At 41.6% G+C, this 24,375-nt stretch overlaps 1 protein-coding gene and 1 long non-coding RNA gene across 5 annotated transcripts in view; both read right to left on the bottom strand.

The window, feature by feature from the left end:
* SMYD3 (SET and MYND domain containing 3) overlaps positions 1–24,375 on the bottom strand; it is a 697,887-nt gene that overhangs the window by 324,576 nt on the left and 348,936 nt on the right. The window lies entirely within an intron of this gene.
* LOC147572752 (uncharacterized) lies at positions 2,217–7,417 on the bottom strand. The gene is made up of 3 exons (XR_015246242.1): positions 7,073–7,417; positions 4,449–4,541; positions 2,217–2,251 (listed from the first exon to the last, which is right to left on the bottom strand). It is a non-coding gene; the product is annotated as an uncharacterized LOC147572752 (long non-coding RNA).

Here is a 24,375-nt window from a genome sequence, read left to right on the forward strand (position 1 = left end):
TAATTTTCAGTCTGTTCCCAGACAAGTAACAATGTTGACTATTTTTCTTTCCTGTACTAAAATTAATAGCAGCTAACGCCAGAATCTTTTAATGAAGAATAAAGACTTGCCCTATAGCACAGTAACCACAAAAAATGACTGCTGTAGGAAGTAGGAAGAATGTACTGTTCTGGGAACCAGCCCTAAAATGAGTAATCAGTGATTTCATTCTGGGATAAAAAAAACACAGTGTTAATGACAGCATCTGGGAGTATCACCCATGACAGTAGTATCACAACACAACAAAGAGTTTTACTAAGAGATTTCTAATCAAACAAAATACCATGAGCTAATTAGAATTTTCCATGTTCAGAATAAAACCCCAGCACACACATACCTGTATCCTCTTTTATAGTAACCTACGTCACCTCCAGGGAGCTATTGTGATATTCAAAAACATTTCCATTTTCAAGGGAAAATCCCCTTTTATTTTCTCAGATTTCAAAAATAAACATACTCTGTAGAATGCCTGAGAAGGAAGGACTGATCCTATAGAAAGAAAGAATGAAAAAAAGGGAATTTCCAACATTTTACTGAGTCAAGTAGACACAGTATCAAGAATATATACTAGTTTTAACTACGCACATCTATACATCCTTATGGAAGTGTATTCACACATGGTGGTACTAAGAATTTTGAAAACTACTACGCGTTGCTAAAAGACAAATTGCTAATGCTCCAAACACCTGTCATGTATTTCAAAAATAATTCACTCAACATTAATCCTATTAAACGTTAATGAAGTATCTCCAGTTGCCAAGTAATTTTTAAAAATGTACCAACTCATCAAAGAAAACAATCACATACTTAACAAAAGGGCATGTCAGTTAACTTGTGGCTGAATATGTTCATTGAACTCTGGGTGGTTATTCCGGTCAGCCCACGTTTATGACATGGCTGCAGCTCAGAAACCAAATGCAAGATGGCAGCACGGGTGGTGAGTAGGCCAAACCCAGCTGATGCCCTAAAAGGAAACCAGGGAAATGTACCCCCACTGTTCAGGACTATTTCCGTATCTGTACTAGAAAACACGATGCAGGGGTGCCTGGGTGGCTCAGTCAGTTAAATGTCTGACTCTTGATCTCGGCTCAGGTCAGGAGCTCAGGATTCATGAGTTCAAGCCCTGCATCAGGCTCTGTGCTGGCAGCATGGAGCCTGCTTAGGAATCTGTCTCTCTCTCCATCTCTCTGCCCCTTGCCCCCTCTTTCTCCCAAAATAAATAAATGAACTTTAAAAAATAAAAAATAAAAAACACAGGGCGCCTGGGTGGCTCAGTCAGTGAAGTGTCCGACTTTGGCTCAGGTCATGATCTCATGGTTCCTGAGTTTGAGCCCCGCGTTGGGCTCTGTGCTGACAGCTCAGAGCCTGGAGCCTGCTTTGGATTCTGTGTCTCCCTCACTCTCTGCCCCTCCCCCATTCATGCTCTGTTTCTCTCTCAAAAATAAACAAACATTTTTTTAATTAAAAAAATAAATAAAAATAAAAAACACAATGCAAAGCACAGCAATGACCAACTTCAGGCAAATCCTGTGGTTCCCAAAAGAGGCATAATTTAAACCTACAGACCATGGAATTTATTCACAGAAGTTTCTGACGTGAGAAAACACACTTTTTTGTCTTTTATTTTGATTTTCAGGGAACATTATATCTTTAATATTCAGTGAAGTACTGTTAAAGAGAAAGATTAAAGGGGAGACAAGATTCTGTCCTTTACAGTGAATTCTCCTCCTTTCCTACCCTGTTCACTCACCAAACACTGAATAGCTTCAGTCAACTGTAGAGTTCAAAACCACCGAAATCCAGAATTTTAAAGGGTCAGAACAACCGTCAGATGATAACTGGAGCTGAGTATGTTCAAAGCAATCCAGGAGGAAAGAGAACCTTGTGGTGCAGGCATCTGAGGACCCAGGGGAAGAAAATCCACTGTATGCGACAGGCCAGACCATCCTGTGTTGTAAACTTAACGCATCTGCTAATGGCGGGAGTTCTTGGTTGGCTTCCTTCTGTTTTTGTTCCTAGTCAAACTGAGGCCATTGGGATTGTCTTCCATGCTTTCATTGTTTTATACAGGTAGGATATTAAGTCCAAAGACCTAATAAAACCAACACACAATGCATGCTGTCTTGGGGCGCCTGACTGGTTCAGTCAGTGGAGCATCTGACTCTTGGTCTCAGGGTCGTGACTTCGAGCCATATGTTGGGTGCAGAGATGACTTAAAAAAAAAAAAAAACAACAAAACTCTTTAAAAATGCATGGCTAGCAAATTGTTCCCAGTTTGTTTTCTCCTGAGATGTAGGATGTTATATAGGAACTGTCACAGCCATACATCTCCAGCACCAAAGGTTGGAACTAATTCTCCATCTGGTACCATCAGCTTTTCTTCCTATCAGTGCCTCACACCTATCAGGTCATCGCCATCCCTGTCACTGTCCTCGGTCACTGTGTTCATCTATAAATACGTTACATCTTCTTTATTTTTCAATCTCTCTGGTCAAAATCCTTTTCAGAATAAAATTTTTATTTGTATATACCTCACTGCTTAATACCACACCTTGTGCATAACAGTCAAGAAATATTTGTTGAATTAGTGATAAATTCCTCTACTATCATGATGAAAGCAGCACTCAGTTTCAGTAAGTGAAAAACAATCTCTTTCTAAGGTATTTACCTCTATTCTGGTCTTAGTACTGTTACAAACTGGCTACTGATTTGGGGCAAGTCACCAACTTCTCCAGGTTTCGGTTTCCTTATCTGTTAAATGTGAAGTTCGCCAAGGTGACTTTTAGAAAACTTCTTTCTGCAATGAGAGTCCGTAACTACATGTATGGTTTTGTTTAAAAAAAAGGATACATCAACTGAATTCAGTGTCTAAAATTATCTGAAGGTAATTAAAGAAATTGCATAATACTGAAAAATGCTGAGGGGCACCTGAGTGGCTCAGTCAATTAAGCGTCCAACTTCCATTCAGGTCATGATCTCATGGTTCCTGGGTTCAAGCCCCGCATCGGGCTCTGTGCTGACAGCTCGGAGCCTGGAGACTGCTTCAGATTCTGTGTCTCCCTCTCTCTCTGCCCCTCTGCTGCTCATGCTCTGTCTTCTCTCTCAAAAATAAATAAACATTAACAAGTGGTGATGGGGACCCCGAAAAATAGACAAATACCAGTATGTGGTCTGAAACTTAGATGACCAGAGGAAAAAAAACAACAAAAAACAGTTCTGTGATCTGAAAGGTAGGGACTGGTACCTGGGGCTGGCTCAGCCGGAAAAGCATGTGACACTTGATACTGGGGGCCTGCAGCTTAGGGAGGACACAGGTTCCCCAGGACGGCTTTCGATCAGCAGTTCTCAGTGGGAATGTGACTGTTCCTAAAGGCAATTTTGGGAGTTGTTAGTTATCACAACGGCATTGGTCAGGCTGGAGCCAGGCACGCCGGAGAGAACAGTCCTGGGAAATAAAGAATTATTCTGCATCCTGCAAGTCTTTCAAATGTCCCAACAAGCTCTCCCATAGATGAAAAATCCATGTTTATAATTATCTAAATTTAGAAGCCAGCTCCTCTTTCCTTATAGACACAAAGTATTGCCTGTACATTTTAATATATATTGAATTTCCAAACTACAACTTCCTTGAATGTAAATGGAAGAAGGATTATACTTTGTTTTGTTTGGAACTATACCAAGGCTCGTTCACCGTTGTGGAAAAACATGTCACCAACTCCTGGTGTTTAAGTTACTAATATAACACACCTGTATCAATGTACAGATGTTACCTTTACGTAATAGGGATGGAGATTACACAGTAGATGTAGATGTTACGTTCAAGGTGATCCTGTGTGCTGGTGTCTACTTAGACTTTATTTCAAAGTTTCAAATATAAAGAACTTTTGCCAATACTTGGTTGAACGTTGTCTCATTTCCTTTAACCCAAACTTCCTTACTGGAAGTAGGTTCAAACATCCGATTACTTCATTACGTTTCCTAGAACAGTCATTAGCAAGGATTTACACAAATAAGTTCAAAGTTATCTTTATTTTTTATTTACATTGCAATTTCAGCATTCTTTTAAGTTCAAAATTATGTATATATTTATATAATCTACAGATTTCCTTTCAGAAATAAAGGCGGGCATCCTAAAATACGGTGTAAAGAGGGGAAACTATCTCCTAGGGCTGGTAACCACGATGGTAGCTACATCAGAGGAAAGCGAGAGTGGATTCTGATATCCCCATAGAGAAAGGCAAAGGGCAAAAGTATCAAACGGTGATGCAAGCACTGGAAGAGAAAACGCGGCCTGGTCCCAACCAGCACAGGGAAATGCTAACAGATTAGCGCAGCGCCAGGAACTGAACCGTAGCTTTCCTGCTCATTCAGGTGCAGCCAGTCTGCATCAGAGGCCGGCCGCCTCTCACCTGCAGAAAAGGCATGAGCTCCTCTGTCAACATCCGCAGCTTCCATGAGCCCAAGTATGTCCAGAAACACTGCTGTTGCGGGCCGATGATTCTCTGTCGGAAAGCATTTGACAAAAGACAGTTGGGAAATCCTCGAGCTGTAGGACAGTTCTCTATTTTCTGCTTTATTTTGTTTTTAAAGAACTAATTTCAACTAGTCTAATCCGTAAACTGACTGCATTGGCCAGAGACTCAGGAGAGACACGAGTCAGAAGGAGAAGAGGTAGGTAAAGTGGATGTATATACAGTGTACTGTAACTTCTATGATCAGGGTTACATTTCTTTTAATGTTCACTTTTTGAGAAAGTGAGACAGACAGAGAACAAGCGGGGAGGGTCAGAGAGCGAGGGAGACACAGAATCCGAAGCAGGCTCCAGGCTCTGAGCTGTCAGCACAGAGCGCAATGCGGGGCTCGAACTCACAGAGAGATCATGACCTGAGCCAAAGTCAAACACTTAGCCAGCTGAGCCACCCAAGCACCCCAAATGAGCGTTACATCTTACTAGTATTAGTATTAAGTATTGATTTTTTTATTATTACCAAGTTGCACTATACATGGCAAGGGCAGAAATGTAGACACAAAGCAAAACCCTATTTGGTAGCATTAATAATATTAATAATCAAATACCTTCAACTCTTTGCTCAAATGTCATTTCAGGGAGACCTAAGGTGACTCGCTATTTAAAACTACAATCTAGGGGCACCTGGGTGGCTCAGCTGGTTAAACATCTGACTTCAGCTCAGGTCGTGATATCACAGTTTGTGAGTTCGAGCCCCACATCAGGCTCTGTGCTATTGGCACAGAGCCCGCTTCAGGTCCTGTTTCCCTCTCTCTCTGCCCCTCCCCCACTCACACGCACATGCACATTTTCTCTCTCTCTCTCAAAATAAACATACAAAAAAATAAAACTACAATCTATTCCAGAATCCTTCACTCCTTAACCCCTATAATGATGCTCAATTTCGTCCCACAGATCTGATCAATTTCTACCATGCTACATAATTTACTTTATTACGGTTGTTGCTGCCTTGTTACTAGAATATAAGCTCCATGAGGGGAGGAACCTTTGCCTGTTTTGTTCACCTTATGTCCAAGAACAGCGCCTGGAGCATGGTTGTTATCCAATACATATCTGTGGAATGAAAAACATCACCTGCCATTTACTGAGTGCTTTCTATGTGTTGGACACAGTAAGTGCTTTACACAGAGGAATCTTATTTAATCCTTACTTAAAAAAAAAGATAAGTGAATTGGAATTTAGAGGAATGGAGAAAGTTGTTCAATACGGTACAGCCAGTGGAGCCAGTATTCAAGTCAAGGCCAAGTAGTCTGACCTGAAATCCTATCTTACAATCAACCAAATGGAGGTTAGTAGAGCTCAGACAGTGTCCTTCTCCCCTCAGGAGATGAAAGAGGTCTCTGAATTAGTAAAGGCCTCAATGTCTATCCCATGTTCATTCACCGAGGCCCCCGGCAAAACACACAACATGAATAACAGCATCTTAATTTATCGGGATTTCTAAATACCTCAATTTGGGGGTCATGAAAGGTTTCGTAGGTAACTGCTGACATAACACCTTTAAAACAAAGAAAGACCTGCACCTAAACATTCCCGGAGACAAAAGAAAATTCATTCACCATGCAGTAAAAATGGAAATGAGGAACGGAGCAGAGCTCGGTTGATCTTGACATCCCAAATTGACATTTTATATTTTCTCATTTGGTCAAACTGTCTTTGAGGGACTCACCTTTTGACATTCAGTGCCGTTTCCCTCCAACCCCCAGCATCTCCTGCTGCACGCTCACTATTCACACTAGACCACAGGGAACAATGACGGTCTGCAGCTATTATTTTGCCATTTAATCAAAACTGAACAAAGCGCTTGTGCGCATAAGGAAAGAGAAAGGTGCCAAGGGGCTCAGTGGAGGTTACGTGAAGAGGCTGTCAGGAGAGGACTCATCTGTTCCTGTAAGACGAGTCACTTCTCTGTCAGGATTGAGGAACTTCTGAACACGTTTCTTTCTCCATTTTTTAGGACCAGAAGTGGAGACAACAATTCGGCAGCACCTGTTAGCCCGCTTCATAGCCCCTGTCTCCCTCTCTCTCTTCCCCTCGCTGGTGGGGGGCACACGGTGAATGCTCGACATGTAAATAACCATGAAGCCACAGCAGAAAATAATTCTCTAACACGCCCTTCCCCAAACTGTCTCAGGTATGTTAAAACGTACGGTTCTGATAAGTCAAACATACCACTGTGGCTACAGCTACTCCAATTTAAAGGCAGAGACAGTGAGAACATGAGCGGAGCCACAACTCTGGCAACAAGAGCATTTCCAGAGTAGAGGTTCTTCAGCGGCAGGCACCGTTCAGTTTTTCTAGCGCCACAGGATTCATCCAAGTTACCAATGGATGGAGTCCATCACCTGGGGAGGCCACAGTTTAGGACTAAAGCTTGAATACTTGACATACAGACAAAATTTATCCCCAAATCCTTAGGCTTCTGGGCTCTTCCATGTACTATTTCCCAGACCCCTATATCTTCAGTGTTACGAACACCGAAGAATTTTCTCAAATGGAACTTACCATTCACATGTACTGTACCAAACTGAGGGGTGCCTGAGTGGCTCAGCTGGTCACGCGTCTAACTTTGGCTCAGGTCATGATCTCATGCTTCCTGAGTTCAAGCCCCACATCGGGCTCTGCACTGACAGTGAGAAGCCTGCTTGGGATTCTCTCTGTCTCCTTCTCTCTCTGCCCTTCTCCTATTTGTTCTCTCTCTCTCTCAAAATAAATAAATAAACTTAAAAAAAAACCATGAAAAATTAGAATTACAAAACACATAATGCACAGTGACTGCATCCCATAAGAAAACCAATTGATGCTGAAGTGTACTGATTCTTACAGAGTGACTGCCCTTTTAAAATACAAAAATATGGGGCGCCTGGGTGGCGCAGTCGGTTAAGCGTCCGACTTCAGCCAGGTCACGATCTCGCGGTCCGTGAGTTCGAGCCCCGCGTCGGGCTCTGGGCTGATGGCTCGGAGCCTGGAGCCTGTTTCCGATTCTGTGTCTCCCTCTCTCTCTGCCCCTCCCCCGTTCATGCTCTGTCTCTGTCTGTCCCATAAATAAATAAAAAAACGTTGAAAAAACATTTTAAAAAAATAAAATACAAAAATATATCACTCAAAAAAAAAAAATTACAACCTGTATTTGTTATTTGAAAAGAAGTTGTAAACCTTAAGTGAAAACAGTGCGTTTTTGTTTTCGAAATCCAATTTTTACTCTGCTTGCATAACAGAGAATTTTGATCTCTTCCCAATCACAAGAAGAAAAGGCTACTTGGATTAAAAGCGGTAGTTATGTGCTACTCGCTGCACTTCGGATGGCTCTGACCTTTCTGGAGACCAGCTTTGCATTTCTGTTTCTCCTGCCTTAACTGTTGCAATGGCCTGACAGATGGGCTCCTTCCCTCCGGTGCCTTGACTTTCTTATCTATCACTGACACTATTACTAGAATTATCTTATGTAATCATCATAATCATGATATTCTCCTGCTTACAAACTTTACTCCCTATTTACTACAGAATAAAGTCCAATTTACATACCAGAACGTTCGAGAAAACCCACAAAGCCTGCCTCATCTTTCCAATCCCTCCTCTCACAACAAAGTTCCACATACCCAGGCTCCAAAGACCAGGAATAACCAAGTCCTCTCTACGGGTCTAGGACTTCACTCACATGGCTCCCCCAGTCTCTCCACTTATCTGCCACTGACGTGTAAAGTCAACCTTACTGCACACATAACCTATTTTTTTCACGAAGACATCCTCAATACTCATACTCAATTGTTCCCTTCTTTGCATGTCCAGCACACACGGGTTTTGTCTCCAGAATGATGCTGATTTTATTATGATCAGTATTACAGGTGGTTCTCGGCACTGTCCTTTTTCCTGCGACTATATGAGATCAAAGACCCTACCTTGTTTAACTCCAGATGACCGGAAGTACCTAACAAAGACCTCCGTACATGATGGGTTCACAGTGAAAGTGTGCCGAATCAAAGAACGAATGAATCATGCAATCAACCATTCAATCTGTAAGAAGGGGAAAAGGCAAAGCTTTGAGTCAAAGACAGGGTTTTAAGCACCCGCACCTAACATATGTCATCACCACCATGGGTTTTTCAGGATACAAGACAAACATACCAAAATTGTGGAGGGAGGGAGGGGAGGGGGCTAAGCATGTGCACACAGACATATATATACAAAAACACATGGACACCCCAAATCTAATATTGAGTATTTATAATTGCTCATAAAATGAAATACTTCATTATAAATCTGACAAAATGTGAATAGAACTTGTAGGGTGAAAAGTACAAAATACTGATGAAATAAATCATAGAAGGTCTAAGTAAATAGAGCAACACATCATGTTCATGGATTGGAAGACTCAATATAGTAAAAACATAAACTCTCCCCAAATTAATACATAAGTTTAATGGGGGCGCCTTGGTGGCTCAGTCACTTGAGCATCTGACTCTTGATTTTGCTCAGATCATGGTCCCAGGGTTGTGGGATGGAGCCCCGCACTAGGCTCTGCAGTGAGCGTGGACCCTGCTTGGGATTTTCTCTTTCTCTGTTTTTTTTATTTTATGTATTCATTATATTTTTAATGTTTATTTTTGAGAGACAGAGAGAGAGAGAGAGAGAGAGACAGAGTGTGAGCAGTAGAGGGGCAGAGAGAGAGGGAGACAGAATCCGAAGCAGGCTCCAGCCTCTGAGCTGTCAGCGCAGAGCCCGATGTGGGGCTTGAACTCACAAACCGTGAGATCGTGACCCAGGCGGAAGTCAGATGCCCAACCCACTGAGCCACCCAGGCGCCCTTGTCTCTCTCTCTCTCTCTTTCTTTCTCTCTCTCTCCTCTGCCCCTCCCCCACTCGCACACACACATTCTCTAAAAATTAAAAATTAAAAAATTAAATTAAAGGGGAACCTGGGTGGCTCAGTTAGTTAAGTGTCCAACTTTGGCTCAGGTCATGATCTCAAGGTTCGTGAGTTTGAGCCCCACATCGGGCTTTCTGCTGTCAGTGCAGAGCCTGCTTTGTATCCTGTCTCCCTCTCTCTCTGCCCTATCCCCCACAATCTCTCTCTCTCTCTCTCTCTCTCTCAAAAATAAGTATTTTTTAATAAATTAAAAATTTTTTAAACGTTTTATTTATTCTTGAGACAGGGAGAGACAGACCATGAACAGGGGAGGGTCAGAGAGAGGGAGACACAGAATCTGAAACAGGCTCCAGGCTCTGAGCTGTCAGCACAGAGCCCGACACGGGGCTCAAACTCACAAACCACAAGATGATGACCTGAGCCGAAGTCGGCCGCTTAACCGACTGAGCCACCCGGGCGCCCCATTAATAAATTAAATTTAATTTTAAAAAATTAAAATATTTTTAGATACAGGTTTAATGTAATTACCATCAGAATCCCAGCCAACAATTGTTTTAGATATACACAAGATTATTCTAAAATTTATTTGACAATAAAAAGGAACCAGAATAGCGAATTGTGGAAAAAGAATAAAGGGAGAGGCATCAGTCTACTTGATTTCAAGACATTACATAGGAACAGTGATGAAGACTGTGCGGTACAAGGACAGACACACAACAAAACAGAACGCAGAATCCAGACATAATGATAAAATCCTTGGCTCCAGGACTGGGCAAAGAGCTAGCAGGCTCAACACAAAAAGCACTGTCCAGAAAAAGAAAATATTGATGAACTGGACTTCATCAAAATCTAAAACTCCTGGTCTGCATAAGACTAGCTAAGAGGATGAAAAGGCAAATTATGGACTACAATACACCATTTGCAAACCATACACCTGATAAAGGACTAGGATCTAGGATATATAAAGAACTCTCAGCAGTTTGAACAACTCAAACAACTGATTTAAAGCATAAAAGGTAACTTTCCCAAAGCATGTCATTTACATCAACTCTGATGGCGTGACTGAGGAAAAGGCAGAATATCATGGGACTTGCACTCCGAGGCTCTTGGAGCTCTTGGAAAGGACAGTTGGTCCGATTCTCACCAAGTCAGAAAAGGATGAGAATGTTTTCCCAGCAAACCTCTATACTTCAGTAAATGGAGAAGCCAAAAAGAAGGGTATTTTTTAAACCAAAATAAACCTTTTCCAAAGGCTGAATGTTATTAAGCTTGCTATCTGATGATAATATCTCATTGTCCTTTCAGTGATTTTCAATTTTTTCTTACTGGAGAATGTGTATGAAAAGGAAAGCCTGTTACAACTGCTTACCTCATCTAAACTAAACCCATGATTCTTGGTTCACATCATCACTATTGGCAGTGACTAATGAGGAGGGCTGTGGCTTTATCAGGAGAAGCAAGGAAATCTGTTTAAAAAATTAAAACCGGGGCGCCTGGGTGGCGCAGTCGGTTAAGCGTCCGACTTCAGCCAGGTCACGATCTCGCGGTCCGTGAGTTTGAGCCCCGCGTTGGGCTCTGGGCTGACGGCTCGGAGCCTGGAGCCTGTTTCCGATTCTGTGTCTCCCTCTCTCTCTGCCCCTCCCCCATTCATGTTCTGTCTCTCTCTGTCCCAAAAATAAATAAACGTTGAAAAAAAAAATTAAAACCTTCTCTCTCTTTCATGAACATATTTAAAAAAAAAAAACAAAGAGAATGAGAGGGAACAATAAACTCAACTGCTATCAAAATAATGCTTGAAAATGTTTCACTATCCTAATTACAGCCAAGTGAAGTTAGCAATTGCTGCTGTAGCCATTACTGTCATAATTAAAATTATACCCTAACTTAAGTTTTCATTTTAAAGTCTACAATTAAACTACGGCCATCGATAAGCTAATGGTACTTCAAAAAGAACATACTATTTTTACGATCGGCTATTTTAAAATGCATGATATTTGGACCAAAAGAACCCATTTCCATTTACAGGCAAAGATGGCCCTGAGGAAGGGCGTAGCGAACCTTCAGATAAAATGACATTTTAATCTTCTTTACAGACCACATTTCCTACCTAGCTTCATAAGCACGTCAGCTCACTTTGTCACTTGCTGTATTACATTAAGAAAAATGTTTTTATTTTCCCATCTTTCCTTCTGGTAGTGGCATAAGACTGACATTTCAAGAGGAATAGCCTTTACTTGAAAATACTTTCTTTTAGAAGTAATAACTCCAAAGGTATATTCCAACCTAAACTCCACTCTTATTATTTTAAATTGGGGATTTTCATGTAAAACATTTCATAAACATATATGTATTCACCTCAGCTAGATCATTTATGTAATTTATACATAATCTAGATAATTTATAAATTTTGTAAGCCAACTTTAAATTACACATCAATAACATAATTTTCATAACATAAATTAACACATACTATTTATACACCCCTCCCAGATCCACTAACATGCTTCGGGATCCATTAACCCTTTGAAATTACATGCAAATTATGTATGGGTGTGTATCCGTGCTTAGCTTTTAACAGTTTCTCAAAAGTATCTATGAGCCCAAAAAGATAAGAACCACTGGCTTTTTCCCCAATGGCCATTATATTATTTACCTATGTAAGTAGCAATCTGAAAAGGAGACATAATGTCTAACTTTTCAAGGGCTTAGGTAACTCTGTAGCTTTCCATTCATCCTTTGCAACTAAAATGGGTTTACCAGACATTCTTTTTCCCCCACTCCTTTTTATGGACTCATTTTTAATTTCCATTCAAGCACCAAATAACAAAGGATGCTTGTTTGCATGTTAATCAAATCTAAAGATTATATCCCCTAGAAAATGTTCAGTCAAACCACACACACACACACACACACACACACACACACACACACACACGCACGCACAAAAGCGGGCATATCTGCCAGAGGGGCTGCTGTCTGGTCCCCTGGTTAGCGTTCAAGTGGGCAGGAAGAGCTAGAGAGGTAAGAGAGCTTCTCTGACTTAAAACTGTATCAGTATTTCAGTGCACAGAAACTACTAGGGTTTAGAACTCTAACATGCTCATACAAATTCAAAAAAGCAAATCTTCTGCCTTGATAGGCTGAAGAGCTACAGTGGTTCAGTGGGCTTTTCAATCCAAACCTGTTTAACAAGGTCCGTCTACACTGCTCCTCTGTATGCAATCTAGAGTGGGACCTTCATCCCATTCATTCTTCGGTATCTAGTATCAGACATGTTAGTTCTAATGGCTTTGATTAATTAATACTGTATGACCTGATTAAATTCTATAATTTGAACTGTCAAAAGAGATCCTAATCCGTATAGCTTTAGTGTGCTCTAAAAATGATGGAGGGTCATAAATAAAACAAGCCATCTTAGGGACATGTGGCAAAATCTTCTGGAGAACCATCATTTTCAGTCACATTCCTTAAGTCATTTCATAACAAATCATTGCTAATAAACACAGGACTAATTGGGCAAAGAACATAAACTTGCTTGAAATATAGAGAGAGTGATTCCAGTATCAATCATCCTAAAGCTTCTTAATTAAAATGAATGTGGCAATCGTCACCAAATATATAGACAGATATAGAAACAGATCCAGAAACAGAATAGGAATACAGTTGAAATTCTTTGCATGTTGAAGCCAAAATGAAATTTAAAAATTGGTTTTTTAACGTTTAGTTATTTTTGAGAGAGAGGGACAGAGACAGAGAGAGACAGAGACAGAGCGTGAGAGGGGAGGAGCAGACAGAGAGGGAAACACAGAACCCGACACAAGGCCTGAACTCATGAGACGTGAGATCGAGACCTGGGCCGACCAACTGAGCCATGCAGGTGCCCCCAAGCCAAAATGAAATTTCAAATAAAAGAGAAGCATATAAGGTCATACAAACAGAAGAAATTTCTAGGGGTCATCTACTCGTCACTCGAAGTAAGTGTCTTAAAGGCCTCTAGGATTGTAAAACGCGTTATTAGGTGCAAAGCTTTCCAAAATCATCCTCTGTTCCATGCAAACAGGAAAGAAAATTGGGAAAAGAAGAGGGTCTTCAAGTCTGCAAGTATCCACTGAGAACAGCACTTGGGTGAGTCATGTCAGAGGCGCAGGTCCTGGTTTCTTGATCACCTACTTGCTCTGAAATCCTCTCAGACATGTGAGGAGCTGCACATGTTCCCAAACAACCAGGGTAACAGTCCCAACAGACCGGGTATGGTTACCATCCACATAAGGAAGCTTAAGACTCAGGCCAAGTCTTATGAATATGTAGCTCTTCTTGATCTACATGTAGTTTCTATCCTGCAATAGCGTAAAAACTAGCCAAGCCATCCAGGTGAGAAGTGGATCAGATATCAGTTTGATAGCCATTGTTCATCATCAATTCCAAAAGCATAGGTTCCTCATGCTCAGATCTGAACATTGAAAGAAAGGCACACACTTTAGACACCGTGGGGCAGAGCCCAGAGACAGTCCAGAAGAATGAATCTCGCGTCGTCTCCATTCCGGCTTTGAGATAGTATCTTCATTATTTTTGGACACTTTAAAGAGAGGACACAGTGGCTCTGCAATGGTGCTAAATAAATACATAAATACAAAAGTGGCAAAGAAAAGGAGGCATGCAAGCAGGGTCTTCAAAGTACCTGGGGGTTGAAGGGAAGAGACAGGAAGGAGGCTAGGATAGAGAACTCGAGCTCTGCAGATCAGATAGAATGAACATAACAACCAGTGGGCAATTTTAAGATAAGGAATTCAGTTTATTGAATGAATGAGTTAACGAAAGAATGAGCCAACAGAGGAACCAGTGAACAAATACACAAATAAGTAAGTGAAGAGTGAGCCTGTAAAAGAACGAGGTAGACGAAAGGTAGGTTGGAACAAAGATGCAGATAGGTCTAGTTCCAAGCAATGAGTCTGAATCCATCCTAAAGGACAGGATGAGAAAGGCACACCTTACAGTTGTGCAGTACACAGTCTGACCAACTGTACACACAGACTTGCCTAAAAGCGGTGAGCATTCATTGAAAGTCTTTGTAACTAGGAAATAGGTGCTTGAGGAAGATTAACCAAGAAGCAGTAGGTGAAATGTAAGCCACAGAAGCCTTCTATAGAACACAGGAAATTATAGCTAAGCTACAAGCTATCCAGGAACCACAAGCTAAAACCACCGTTGTGACTACAGAAGACCAATGTCAGGGGGCACCTGGGTGGCTCAGTCGGTTGAGCGTCCGACTTCAGCTTGGATCATGATCTCTTAGTCTGTGAGTTCGAGCCCTGCGTTGGGCTCTGTGCTGACAGCTCAGAGCCTGGAGCCTGCTTTGGATTCTGTCTCTGTCTCTCTCTCTCTCTGCCCCTCCCCACTCATACTCTACCTCTCTCTCAAAAATAAATAAACATTTAAAAAATTAAAAAAAAAAAGATGACCAATGTCAGATATGCACATAATAACTAAAATTTTGGAATTAATGATCTTTTTAAGAACTGAGATATAATTCGCATACCAAAACATCTATGCTTTTATAATATATAATTCAGTGGTTCTTAGTATATTCACAAAGCAGTACAAACATCGCCACTAATTCCAGAACACTCCATCACCCCCGTCAAAAAAGACCACGTACCTATCAGCTCTCACTCCCCACACTCCCTCCCTCCATCCCATTAAATTAACATACTTTAATCTTAATATGGATTTCTGTTTTTCTAGATCTCCCCAAAGTGCATATATGGAGATTTGCACACAGCATAGTCTCAGTAGAAGATAAATGATTATTTACTAAAAAAAAAAAAAATACACACACACACACTCAACTGCAACAACAAAAAAATAATAAACTTCCAAACTCAGGAAGTATAAAAGAAGACAATTTTCTTTTCTACCTACTTGATGTGGCATTTTTATTCTCCCTTGGTAAGTAGCAATTTTCAAGGTTCATTAAGTTTTTGAAAGTATCACCTAGTTTTTCAATTGCAAAAGTTTGAGGGTTTTTCCTCCCCTTTGGATATCATAACAACTTAAATATAGTGGCCAGACCCAAAGATGGTTAAAGTAGATGGTGCACGACTAATCACCCACTTTAGCACCGACAGCCTTAGATCATAATCGATTTGCTCTCAAGCCACAGAGTGGAACTGTCCAGAGATACACAGGTATTTCTCTGCAGGTCCCCACATGGAAGCAGCAGCTTGTAAGGTTCAGTTGATTTCTTTTCTGTTTTAATTTCAATTAAGAACTTACCACCATTAAATTCTGTATATAACTCTACCATAGGGTTTGGGATTCTTCTTTGGCATTTGACAGCACATTTTATTTTTATTTTTAATTTTTGTTTAATGTTGATTTATTCTTGAGAGACAGAGACAGAGACAGAATGCAAGCAGGGTAGGGGCAGAGAGAGAGGGAGACACAGACTCTGAAGCAGGCTTCAGGCTCCAAGCTATCAGCCCAGAGCCGGATGTGGGGCTTGAACTCACGAACCACAAGATCATGACCTGAGCTGAAGTCAGACACTCAACCGACTGAGCCCTGGAGCCTGCTTCAGATGCTGTGTGTGTGTGTGTGTGTGTGTGTGTGTGTGTGTGTGTGTGTGTGTGTCTGCCCCTCCTTTGCTCATGCGCGTTTTCGCTCTCAAAAATAAACATTAAAAATTTTTTTTAAAAAAGCAAATTTCCACATTTCTCTGAGATTATTACTGCTCTGAACTTTAGAAGAAATCTCATTTGGATTTATAGGCCTCTCTACCCCGACACACACACGCTTTCTTTTTCTCCCCGTATTCTTCTAAAAATGCAAAATACCTTTGTTAAAAAAGAAGCTATTCCTCAAGTTAATGAGATCATTCTGAACAAAAATGATTGCGACTCTTATTTTCCCCTTTCTATGAATACGACCCAAGAGACTACATTTACAAATAGGACAGATGTGGTACATGGCCCTCATCTCTCACACCCCTCACCCCTCAGCACGCATTCAGAGGACCAAAACAGTCACACTCCACCTACAAAGGACATCGGTATGAACACAGTTGTTTTAATGATATTTGGCTTCTGGGACATAAAAACAAAGAAACCAACCCCAAATTAAAAAAATATAAAGAATATGTTTAGGCCAGTTCATCTTTTCCTATCAACTATTTTATTTATTTTTTTAACGTTTATTTATTTTTGAGACAGAGAGAGACAGAGCATGAATGGGGGAGGGTCAGAGAGAGAGGGAGACAGAATCCGAAACAGGCTCCAGGCTTTGAGCAGTCGGCACAAGCCCGATGCGGGGCTCGAACTCACGGACCGCGAGATCGTGACCTGAGCCGAAGTCGGACACTTAACCGACTGAGCCACCCAGGCGCCCTCCTATCAACTATTTTAAAAAAAGCTTTTCTTTTTAAAAGTTTAAATGCCTAAATTTCTTTGAACTGCTCTCCACAGACAAGTACAGATGAAAACTCTTTTCTGAAGCGTTCAGGCCTCTCAAGTTTGCTGGGCACACAATCCCTTTTGTGTCTCCCCTAGGCAACCGAGGACCTGGCAGGGTGGGCAGACAAGGACCCAGGATGGGGGCCTTTACAGGCACCGCAGTCACCAAGCCCCAGCCTGACCCTTTGCAGATGCAGCTTCCTCTTCCTCCCTCCCAATGCCTGCTCACCCTGAGGGGATGTGCCATCAATAATTCAGGATCAGCTGAAGGAGCAGGCTCTGATCAATACGGAAAATGGCAAAACTGACAGCAGGTTCAAGAGGACTGACTGGGTGTTATATTAATATCTGACTTAACTACCTCAGAAAATTTAATTTTTCATAGACCAAACACCTAAAATTAACCTTTTAACCTCAGGTTTGTAAAGGATCTTTCCCAAAAGAACAAAAAGTATTTAAGAAGCACTTTTAATAAAAGCAGGAGGCTAAAATGAGTATTTTAGTACCTAGGAGATTCGCTACGATCGCACAGAAAAACAGAATTAGAACTTAGTTTACCTCCCACCTACCTAAAAATTCTTAACTATTTTTCGCACCTTTAATGATTATTCTCAAGATCGCATTATAGGGGCTTTAAAACATACTTTCATTTTTCAACTGCCGATTCCCCATATTCAAGAAAAGGAATTTCGAGTATTCTGCACCGGATTTCTCCTTTCTAGCATTTCCCCTTGTCCATAAAGAGCGAAACAAGCAAACTGCATCAGAGTCGCTGATGATGAAACATATTTGTTAAACAAAAATGATAAATTCTGATTTTCTGATTACCTATCTATGTCTTTAAATTCAAAATTCTTGTTAGGTGTTGATGTTGCATAGAAAATATGAAATGGCTAACAATGGTGAGTTGTAGAAGACCTTCATGATAGGTTTATTTCCCCAGTTCTGTTTTATTCAAGCTGATGTTCCACGGAATTTGAATTTTTCCGCATGCCCTGAGGGGTGAAGCAGCCAAGAATCTTGCTAGAAAGTAAGGAGTGGCTGATCAAGGCTTTTAGGACAATCCTCATAAAGATAGGGGAGAGTCAGCTTTAATTCTTTGTTCAGTGAAGTACCTCTCCCCCTCGTTAAGCCCTGAGACCCTTTCCATTACTTACTGGTTGATCAGAAGACAAATAAACATAAGAATGGATAAATCATTCTTTAATTACATACAAATAATATCTAAAGCCAACATCTCTTTGAAATGGAAGAAAGAAGAATGCACGTACATACAAAATAGGAAGACATGCCAGCCATGGCCAATGAGGCACAAATATGGGATTCTTCCTGAAATGCTTGCAAGCATTACCTGTAAACAGGTAAGAGGGTGGGCTCTGGAGACTGGGAGCAGGGGATTCAACTTGAGCTCCACTGCTCTGACATGTATCATCTGGGAAAGAAACTTTGCTCTTAGCCTCGGTTTCCCCATCAGGAAAATTATTAAAGGCACTCATCTTGTCCAACTGTTCTGTGAGACTAAGGAAGAATGTAGCTCATGCAAAAGACTTAACACATTGTCTAGCAGACAATGCATCTCAAAAATGGTATTTGTCCTTATGAGTGCTAGTGCTGGGAGCAGCTGCCCAGCAGAGAACCGAGTGGTGATGACCAGAATCCATGCACGCCCATCACCTTCACCGAACAGATGTTCCACGGACGGTCATTTCCCTGTTAACCAAAGCTTATGCTTTTAAGCATCTTTTTTTTTTTTTTTTTTTTATTCCAACCACTTGGAAGAAAATGCTTTTTTTTTTTTTTTTTTTTTTAATTTTTTTTTTCAACGTTTATTTATTTTTGGGACAGAGAGAGACAGAGCATGAACGGGGGAGGGGCAGAGAGAGAGGGAGACACAGAATCGGAAACAGGCTCCAGGCTCCAAGCCATCAGCCCAGAGCCTGACGCGGGGCTCGAACTCCCAGACCGCGAGATTGTGACCTGGCTGAAGTCGGACGCTTAACTGACTGTGCCACCCAGGCGCCCCGAAAATGCTTTTTATTTTTTTTTAAAATTTTTTTTTTTTTTCAACGTTTATTTATTTTTTGGGGGACAGAGAGAGACAGAGCATGAATGGGGGAGGGGCAGAGAGAGAGGGAGACACAGAATCGGAAACAGGCTCCAGGCTCTGAGCCATCAGCCCAGAGCCCGACGCGGGGCTCGAACTCACGGACCGCGAGATCGTGACCTGGCTGAAGTCGGACGCTTAACCGACTGCGCCACCCAGGCGCCCCCCGAAAATGCTTTTTAAATGCACATCATGGTGTCTGGTTTAACAGGGTGGAGAGCCCTTCCTTGGTAATTCAGCGCCATGTTTAAGACCAACAGTTACTGTCCTGTGTCACTTATGACAGTATAGAGGGGCTTCCAGGGTCCACGTGAGAAGCCTTCAGGTGGCCCATCCATTCAACTGCCGGGCTTGTCCTGAAGCTGGTGACTTTTCTGGAAAACGAAATCTTGAACCTTAGTTTGGGAGAAAAACTAAATTCTCCCAGGGCCACAAGTAGCTAATATGCCAGGGAACAGTCACTTGAACCCCAGGGTGTCTGGCTTGGGAATCAGTGCTCCTCCCACATTCCACACTGTCCTCAGTGGTTTCCCCGTTCAGGCTACAGCACTGGGAACTCTGCAAAGAGCTATCCGGATTTAAATTCCACTTGACTAAATGTTTGACAAGGTCACAGGACACAGCTACAAGAAAAAAAAAAAGCTATATTAAAATGAAGACAAGTGATCATTCCTCCAATTTTGTCTTCTTTGGGTTGATATTCAAAGGAATTTGAATTTCTTATGCATACCTTGACTGGCGGGGGGAATGTGATATACCACATAAACACATGGTTTTTCATGGTTATATAATGGCCCTCCATTAAGCGTCCGGAAAGCCTGCTGTCTATTGGAGAGAAGCTGAGCAGGTGGGACATTTCTGTACTTCCTCGCTGTCGCTGTCTGTCCTCAGTCCTCCTTCACAGTTGTGGTGGCTAAGAGCAGCACAATGGCTTATGCTTATCAAACACGTCCAGCAAGCCAGGAACTGTGATGAGTCCTCTACACTGCCTTCCTGAATGTCCTCAGAATTTACGAAGCGAACGATTAACATGCCAATATAAATACACGCTTTTAGAAATCCTCATTTAAATTTCCTAAACCATCCAGAATTTCTGAACCAATGTAAGAACACTGAAAATCTACATTTATGATTAGTAGTTTTATCTCCTGGATTCAAAGGCAAAGAATACCCTACCAGTTCCTGTTTAAATCCTGGTTACTGAGCTGTGCATCCCGTAGAGGCACCACTCAGAGCGACGCAGTAGAGGACTTATTTGGGAACAAAGTCAAGTTTCTTGTAAAGAAGAAAAATTACACTTATGTCTGTTTTTTTTCTCTTTTTCAAAGTTTTCTTTTTAAATTACTCTCTCATTATGAATTTACCTTTAAGCAAGAAAGAAATGCTTAAAGTCAGTAGTCGCCAATGACCAGACACTGCCACCGTGAAATCTAAGCGCAACGGTATTCTTCTTCCTTCTTGCCTTAAGTCCCAGAAGGACAGGGCTCGCTCTCTTAATACTAAAACTGATTTTACTCCACCTTCCATCAGTGCTGGCAGGCCCAGGTCTTAGTGGGCAAGCAGGAGAAGCCTGTTCTCAGAAGACAGTCTTGTAAGTATACTGTTCTTTTCTGAACATCTACAAACGCAAACTGGTCAGAACATCAGAGTGAACTGAAAGCAAAGACCAAGGACGGGGCTTAAAGACTGTAGTTCTAACCTTTGGGAGCTTCTCATGGAGACAAACACAAGGACAGGAAGTTCCGTACAAGTCACCCTGTTTGCTCCCAGCCTCTGGTAGTTGAGGAAGACACAGCGGAAACCTTTGAGAAGAAACCACTGCCCTCACAAAGTCCAAGAAAGTCTTGCTACCATGTGTTAGCAGGGCAAGAAGTCAGCCTGGACCGTAGTGTGCTTTTTAAAGGAAATATAACTGTGGTACATTTAATACACACACACACACACACACACACACACACACACCCTTAACCAGACTGACAGTGTAGAGGGACTTGGGAACTACTTAAACAATAGGGACCGTTTCTAAGTCACATATTATTGCATGAAATATATCCTCCTAAAAGGCTTAAAAATAGTTGCCTTCCTAAGCATGTTTAAATGGTCTAATCAGTCTTGGTTATATAATGACACTCCAAGTAAGATTCCCTTTATATTTTTGGGGAAGAAAAAAAGCCAACACAGTCATATATGAATCGTCATATAGGTCAAATTAGTAAAGTCTAAATATTCCCAAAATGTTGCATATTTCTGATTGGGACTCCATAAGAACTCCCCTGGCCACTCTACCTCTCCAATTTGCCCTGGGCCCACCCTCCCCCCGCCCCCCAGCTGACAAGTCAGTAAACATCATTTATCTACATGTCTGGAGGAACGCCCAGCTCTTCAACTCCGCAGAAGGGCACTGGATGAAGATATTGGAAATGCAATTTAATGCAGAAAAGGGAACTTTCCCAAAGCGTTTACACTTTCCAGTCAGGCATTTTCTTCCTCACAGAGCGGCAGCATGGTTAACAAACTGCTTCCAGAAGCTCCTAGAAAGATTTATAACTTCAGCAGGAAAAAAAGCTGCAGATTTTCTTTTCCACCGCCTGACTGTACTTACAAGCTACTTACTGCAGCCCAGCAAGGTTCTCCCTGCCTGATCGACAGGCTCTCGGCACAGCTGACAAGTGGGGATACACCCCCCCCTCCAAGAGTATTACTGAGGATTTGGGAGGCTGCTACTGCTGTATCCTGGGTGCTTCCGAGGGCGGTCCTGGGGACTACACCGTTTCCCCTCAGATGCAGCAAAATTCCGAGATGCAACCAGCTTTGAAATTCTAACCGAGCACCTCTCAATTCAATTTCTTCTCTAAGTAATACTGAAGAGGAAGCAATGTATTTTTGGTAGTTGAAGCTCATTTTTATGTTTGCAATAGTGTCAGTTTGATTGACCCATTATTATTAAACGACAGTTTTTAATGAAACTCCATTTCACCGTAACATCTAAAATACTACAGCTGAAATTGATTAATTATACCCAAGAATAAAGTAATAACAGACTTCCCTATTTCAAATACATAATGGGAAGCTGTTTTATTCTTCTAATTATATAAGAATGGACAGAGTAATATGCCCTCTCTATCAACAAATTTCGAGAATCTGCTTTTATCTTTTTCTTTTCTCAAGTCAGTCATTGTTAATGGCAGGAGAATATCATGATTTAATTAGCTGACACTGGCTGGCAATCTATCCACTTGCTTTTAATTGGAACCATCGCATCGAACCATCCATAAAGGCAGGCTCTGCATAACTAATAACCTTCATAAATAAGACCTTTGGAAATCTCATGAAGATACAAAACATTTAGACTTAGTCACTATGTTCCCACTTCACTAATGACCAGGGACACGGAATGTAGCCCGCTGTCTACATACACAGCTAATTCTGAAATCATGAAGCGGGTACCCTGGGTAGCACAAAACTGCCAAAAAGTCAACTTGGCCTCTGCTTCACGTAAGCATCACTTACTGACGTCGAGTGATTCAGAGATGAGGCTCTGTCTGTGAGTGCCATGGAAAGCACTGCAGGAGATAGTCTTTCACTAATATATCAAACATAATTAAAGGGGAATAACTGCTTCTTAAAAACATGATGGGGGGGGCACCTGAGGGGCTCATTCGGTTAAGCATCCAACTCTTGATTTCACAGCTCAAGTCACGATCTCACGGTTTGTGAGACTGAGCCCTGCATCGGGCTCTAAGCCTGCTGGGGATTCTCTCTCTCCACCCCCTCCTGTCTCTGTCCCTCCCCCCCCCCTCAAAAATAAATAAACATTTTTAAAAAACACGATGGGAAATGTACTTACAACCACATGTCATTCTCAGAGCCTTAAGATAAAAATATATACTGAATCTTCCTGAAAATAGTTTGTAGTCTCTAAAACCCAGTTATTATTCTGGAAACAAGAATTAGGAAAACATGGGTGTGTGGTGTTGTGTGAGGAAGTAGGACTCCTGAAAACTGTACAAGTCTCCTCTATTCAGAAACAAAGGCCTGTGGAACTGAAAATTGTAAAATAACTTTTAGGAAGGCTTATTCCTTCCTTACAATGTTAAGCTCCTTGGGATTAGATTTTCCTAAACAGAAATAGCAATAAAATAATTATTTAAACTATGACTCCATTCTCAATTCACAAGTCAATCTCCATCCATGCACAACTTTATAGGAACTAGACTAGTCAAAGTGGAGTTATCCTAGGCAGCTGGTTCTTTCGGCTTTAGAGGATACCGATATTATGGTGGTTTCGCTGAGAAAGCGCCAGCATCCTGGGCTCTCCGGCTGCAGTGCTAATTATCAGTGTGCACACTGGAATGAACACGGGCTTGAGAATCAGATCTGAGCTTCCATCCGAGCTCCGCCACTGTACCTACAAAGTGACCTTGACCAAGTTCATTACCTTTTCTGAGCTAGCAGTTCTTGTTTGTACAATGAAAGCATGATATTAACACCTAACTAGCAAGGGTGTCTTGAAAATTAGTTACAAAGTATACAAAGTGCTTAGCTGCTCAATAAATAGCAACTTTTATTCTCCTAATGATTACACATTAATTTTGGCTAATAATACTCACTGAGTTGTCAGGATCAAATTAAATAATTTCAGGCAAGTGCTTGGACAATTAAAGGCACCGTAGGCATCTCAGTTTCACTGGATCAAAGAAAACTTTTAAAGTGCACTTTATGCCCTTCATTTGTTTGGACCATCAAAGTGTGGTTATCACATAAGTACTATATTCTCTCCCAACATTCCTACCTTCAAGGAACCCAAAAGCTAACACACACACAGGCTCTGGAGGTGGATGACTGGTGTTCACTTCAAGCTCGCTCACCTCCTACCTGTGTCACCTTGAGTAAGCAGCTTGGCCTCCTGGGAGCCTTGACTTTCTCATCCAAAAAAGCAGGTGATAATAACAGTACTCACGTCACAGGCAAGATGAGGATTAAATGACACAACTCATGTAGATTTCTCAGCACAAGGCCTGGCACTAGTAAGCAGCCAGTGTGATGGCTGCTATCAGTAATCAGTAAACAAGTCAAGATCATTTCTGCTGCAGAAGGAACTGAGGCTTCGGTCAAAGGGGCTTGCTGCTGCCAACCAGGAGAGAGGCAGGAATCCTACCCCAGGTCTGTCTGACTTCAAAGCTCAAGCTCAACTCTCACGCTAGTGAACCGCTCTTAAGCAGGTTCAATCTTTGTTTTTTTTTTCCCCCTCAATAACTTCTGTTTACTATTTTCCAAAAACACATATAGGAGAGAAAAACATACTTTTAAAATGGTATAAGGAAACAGAAGAACTCCCTAGCCCACAGGCATGGCATCTCCCACAATCAGCCCTCCCACCAGAACGGTTC

Source organism: Puma concolor, chromosome E4 (genome assembly GCF_028749965.1).
Source record: "Puma concolor isolate L17-30 chromosome E4, mPumCon1.1.hap2, whole genome shotgun sequence".
Lineage (NCBI taxonomy): Eukaryota > Metazoa > Chordata > Mammalia > Carnivora > Felidae > Puma > Puma concolor.